At 35.9% G+C, this 5,945-nt stretch overlaps 1 long non-coding RNA gene across 1 annotated transcript; it reads left to right on the plus strand.

Annotated features, from left to right (window-relative positions):
- The first annotated feature begins 320 nt into the window (after positions 1–320).
- Positions 321–1,198, plus strand: LOC115958040. Its single transcript, XR_004084441.1, has 2 exons — positions 321–574; positions 710–1,198. It is a non-coding gene; the product is annotated as an uncharacterized LOC115958040 (long non-coding RNA).
- The last annotated feature ends 4,747 nt before the right edge of the window (positions 1,199–5,945 follow it).

The raw sequence follows: 5,945 nt of genomic DNA on the forward strand, positions 1-5,945 counted from the left end.
GTTTTTATGTGTTTCGTGCAGGTGAATCCTAGTTTTCCTGAAAATATTTTAGGTTGGGTGGGAAAACACAATTAAGAGAGGCCTAAACTATTTTAGGTTGGGTGGGAAAACACAATTAAGAAAGTTATGGTGAAGGAGAGAGCCATGTCTATTGCTTACACCACCATGTGTGGACAAATGAACACACGTGAACCAATATCCTTATGAAAATATATATGGAAAGACGTGGCTCCTTAAATATCCACTGCTCTGCTTAGTGCTTGCCCCTCCAACACACTCTGTCACTCTCTATATAATGTCATTTCGACGCCTAACATTAATGCCACAACAACAACTTTAGTACCTCATTTCCTAGTGCTTATAGCTACTTGATCATCAATAGCCTACTCCATTAAGCTAGCTCTAATTGGCAATGGCAGTCTCATCTGCAATGCAATCCATCTTAGTAAGACCAACTTTGAATCGTGTAGTTTCAAACAGATCTACTAATAGGGTGAACCAGTTTCTAATTCCCACTAGTTATGTGCCACATTTGCCCAGATATACTAGTATGCGAGTTCGTTGCATGGCAGAGGTAATCAAAAGTCTAGTTTGTTTTTCTTTTTGTGGAAATCTCAAAAGTTTGATAGAAATTATATAATCATGATCAGCTAATTGATTTCTAAGTTAAGATTTTGACTGTATGATTCCATGGCATTTCGCTTTGCAGGAGGACCAGCAGGAGCAGCCAAAGCCTGTAACAACTTCACCTTCACCACCTCAGCCCCAACAAACCCCTCGTCCTGCACCCAAGGTATACCTACCCTTAACCCAAAAGATACTTCTTTCTTTGTTTTTTTGAGTTAGAAACCCTAATTATATATGACTATTTACCAAATAGTTTAAGCACACAAAATTATTCATGAACTTTTTTGACCTCGCTCAGCAAATTATAATTAAAGCAAAATTGATTTCACATAAATTTGTTATTGATCCTAACTCTATTATACACAACTTAAAATATCTCACCTTGATTTTGTGAAAAAATTGTGCCTAATTTATACATTTTAAACTTTTTAAGTAATGTCAGAGACTTAATTATAACCGTTAAGGTATCTCTTCAACTAAGAAGTAGAGATAAGTCTTCAGGTATAGGTAGGCTACAACATGCGTGATTCTTTAAATACTAAGATAAAATACAGCATTCCCTAAAATTAAATATATAAAAAATACAATATAGCATGTATTAAATATATAAAAATACAATATACCATTGCACGAGCCCACCAATAAAGCTCTTCCAACACAAAAGATTAGACCAGCAATCCACCAGTTTTAGCCAAGATAACCCACAGTGAACATTTTTTTTGTAATTATTTTTGCTGTTTTTCGTTCCCAATCCATTGACCACCCCCATCCCCCCACAGCAACCAACCCACCCTGCCCCACTATCACTGCCAACCTACATGACCTCTCTCTCTCTCAAAATCTCAATTTAATTCCTACTTTTGTTTCTTTATTGCAATTTTCCATCTGCATCAAAAGCCTAGTGGCAATTCATATTCCATTCTTTTCCATTAATTAAATTACATATCAAACCCCATTCAAAAGCCTACACTTTATAGAGTCAAAAATTAATTCCGACACACAGAAATCAATACCCTAGGGAAATAAGTATAGTAGGCCAAACCACCAAAAAAATAAATAAATAAACAAAGCCCTAGGTCCGTCAGAAGCACCCTACAGGATGTACTATTTCCATTCCCAAAAGCCACCACAAATCTCAATGCTCCCTAACCTAACCCAACCTATTATGAAAGGATTGGGTGACCCTAAAAGGCCACTAAGGCCACTAAGTTCCTTTTTCAACCCCAAATGTAATAGATGATAATAATAATAATTCGATGTACTTAGTCACCAAACATAACCCACAGAAGCTGCTAATCTGACACAATACAGGAGCTTAAACGGGCTTTAATACCAAATTTGATGTAGCCTTTTTAGGAATTTCAACACTAAACTAGATTCTTGATAACATATTGATTGTGTTGATGGCTGTTTGGTATTTAAACAATAAAAAGAACATCAAATAAACAAAGATAAAACATCGGGCAATCACACCTAGGCCTAGGCTTTCCTAAGCACTCACATTTAGGTACGAGATAGCAATTGCGATTGAAAAAAGTTGGAATGTTCATTATATAGGCTACTTCTAAATCCTTTCTTACAAAGGCTAGGAATACTAATAACCAAAAAAAAAAAAAAAACAAAAAAAATTCTTTAAGAACTTCTAAGACAATTCTAGTCTCTTAAGACAATCAATTATGCATCTGTACACAAAATGTAAGTGACTTTCAACTGATGTGGTAAGTAGGTTTATATGTTCCCGTATGATATTACAAGGATAATGACATGAAACAAAAAAAATTACAAACCAAAACTTAGATGTTGAATAAAAACAATATGGCACAGTTAGAGCCCTAAGCAGAGTAAATGGCAGCAAAGGTTTTAGGATGTCCATGGTCTGTGTGTACATATATGCGTGCATATCCATTATACACACATTATATCTATTATAATAAAAACTAAACAGAGTGGAAGCTTGTAAAAACCAGTAACTTTGAAGCTTGTAAAACCAATAGCTTCCCAATTCAACATCATTCAGCATTGAATTAAAAAGAAATTTTCCCTAATTCAAAATCATGACATAACTTGTGACATAATTTCTGGAAAAAATAGAGATTGATTTGATACACTTTCAAACTATATGAATTACAAACCAATTTCCCCTAACAATGAACACCGTTGTCATGCTAACTGTATTTTACATGAATTTCTGCCCTAGATGTGCGTCATAAAACACTTCAAAACCAAACCCACTTCAAAACCAAACCCAACAAAGCTAAAACAGCAACAATAATTATGAATACAGATAGACAACAATCTAACAGCTAAAACAGCCAAATTTATATACATTACGGACAAAATCAAAATGACTACGTATTATAGATGGTGTAATTTGTAAGTTCGTAAATTACTCTTTAAAAAAAAAAAAAAAAAAATTCACAGCAGGCAAAGCATCCCCAGAGAACTGCAATAAATTTAAACACATCAAAAAAAAATTATGAAACCCTAAACAATAAATTAGGTAGTTGATTTCTTGCGTGTATTTCGTTCATCCGGATTGAATGAGATAGGATTTAGATTTTAGCCCCAAAAAAAGGAAAAGGATTGAATGGGAATATGACAGCGAAAAACTTAGGAAGCAGCGACACTCAAATCAGATTACATGCAAAGGGAAAAAATTAAAATTTGAACTCAGCATTTACAAATTACCTTAATACATTTGCAATCCTTTAACTCCGAAGACAGATTGGGTTGAGCTTCAGCCGTGCTGAGATTGAAGAAGTGTGGGTATGGGTATGGGTTTCGATTTAACTTCGGAAAAGGTCTACTGAACGGTTTGGTTTGGGTGCGGGTAGAAATAGGAGAATCTGAAGGTGGCTATTGACGGTGGCTACTGAACAGACTGGCGGTGGCTACTGATCGGACTGAGGAAGGGAGAGAGACTGTAGACTGCAGAGGAAGGAAGACAAACAGTTTTAGAGACATTACATTCAAAAACTGGTTCATATTCCGCACATAACTCGTTTTCCCCATTGACGAGTTCCAAACAGTAAGGCGGGAATATTTTATTCCCCAAAAGCCAAGCTGGAACACCAGCGTGGCAAGAACCTGGCTACAACTCGGTTTCTTCATAATCGAGTTACTTAAGTAACTCGCCTTTACGAAGATCGAGTTTACAAACAGGGGCACCCCCCTATATAGTTTCGAAACAGGGGCATTATGCCAAATATGTTTCAAAAAAAGGGCAAAAGGCCAGAATCCTCTGCTTTAGAAAGCGTTTCTTGTTTTAAAGAGGAAGTCTAGTACCACAATTAATTCTACAATTTTGTTATATGGCAACCTGTAAGTGATGGAATCATGGACTTGTTATTATATTTTCAGCACTTACAACTTGCCTCATAAGCAAATTGAAGTAAAAGTAGTGAAATTAATTAGCAATTAAAAGTCTCTCATAAATAGAAAATCAAATAATCAAATCAGGTACGGAAAATCACAAATTAAATCAAATTTGAAATTTCCCTACTTATGAAAACTACTTTATTATAGAGTCTAATTTGATGATTCCTTGGATATCAGTGGGTTGACAAGACTCGAGCGATGATCTTTGGGCTATATCCTGTAATACAAAGAACACTGAATCAGAGGGGACCGGCCAAAAGTCCTCCGATGATGAAGTTAGTTACTTTTGAACTCTCTGTAAGGAAGAAGTATTTTCTCAAAGTAAAATTGTCTGAATCCCCTTACCCTTCATCGAAGAAGCCTTATATAGTATGCGTGGAACAGTTATCTGTTTAGTAACTGTTCCCAATGTCGAGGAGTCTGGAGAATTGGGGTAACTTCCATAACCGCTATGGAAGTTACCTAGGTTGGACGGGCCGGTGAACTCGTCCATCCTTAGTAAAAGATGGACGAGACCTCCACGATGAACTCGTCCATCTTTAGTAAAAGATGGACGAGACCATCTTGGACGGCTTGCCCTGCTTAGGTGATGTGTAAGATTCCATGAGGTATTGTCCGTCCATAGACGGACAAGGTTAGCCAGAACGCTTGGAACATTCACTTCGCCTATCGTAGCTTGTCTTTCGTTGGACGAAACATATGGACAAGTTATGGAGTTGAATGATTTCTGTGACACCATCATAATTAATTTAATTCAAATCATTTTTATTTACGCCAAATACCAGATCATCCATAAAGAAAAGAAAATATATTCAAACTCTAAGAAATGGATCTAAGCCGACTAAAGAAAGGACCATTGATTAATTTAAATTAGCCTTATCATAGAGCTCCATAATAAATGTAAATTAAACTAATTTAAGCAAACATATGCATGAAATGCGTACGCCTGCAACCATGCTTGAGGCAAGCATACTCACCCTCATTTAAAAATAGTCATTCTTCCTTTTAGAATTGAGTTCTCTTTCCCTTAAAAAAAGAAAGAAAGAATTGAGTTCTCTTGAGTATGGTTGTTTTTTTGAAGCTTGAAAAGAGGAAGTTGATAGTGTAAGTATTATCACATTACCCGTTCCTCACGAAATATTTTAAGCTTGAAAGTTTCAAAGTAATTCATAAAAATAGCCGTAAGATGAGTTATCTAGCCACCCAAAATTATGGATAATACATTCAATTTCTTTAACTTGTTCCCATTCTTGGTTCAATTCTGACAGAATGGCCTTGTCATGGAAATAGAGGTTTTGAGACTCAGCTTCTTCTTTGGGATCTCTAAATTCATCAACTCCATGAGGTATGGATATTGGTTAGTTCTTGCATTAACAACTTGGTGTCCTGTTCCTAATGAGTGACGGGTAAAAGAATCTCATGTTGAGCATTGTTAAGGATAAGATCTAATTCATATCCAATCTAGCTGTATATCCAGCTGCATTACAGATGTGATAGAATGGTAGCATAAAATACGAAATACAAATTGTTATAAGATAGAATAGAGTTATTTTGTATTTCAAACTCTTGTATCTACAACAACTCCCTGTAACAATTCTAATATAAATGAAAGGCCTGGAATCGTATAAGGCTAGGCTGGAAAACAATTCTATTATTTGTGTTTACATGGTATCAGAGCTAAGTCTCTCACGTCTTATTAAATGGATTCATCATCCTCTTCGTCTTATTAAATGGCTTTATCATCTCTTCAGCCTCTACCGCCAATACCACCATTACTCCCACCCCTCTCACTCCTCCCACCTCACTCACTATCGTTCATCATTTGACTACCCTCAAATTGACTAGTGATAATTTTCTTTTGAGAAAGACACAAATTGTTCCTTATTTGAAAGGCCAGCACCTTTATGGCTAGATGTAACTGCACCTCCTCCACCTCAAGT

Source organism: Quercus lobata, chromosome 8 (assembly GCF_001633185.2).
Source record: "Quercus lobata isolate SW786 chromosome 8, ValleyOak3.0 Primary Assembly, whole genome shotgun sequence".
In the NCBI taxonomy this organism is placed as follows: Eukaryota; Viridiplantae; Streptophyta; class Magnoliopsida; order Fagales; family Fagaceae; genus Quercus; species Quercus lobata.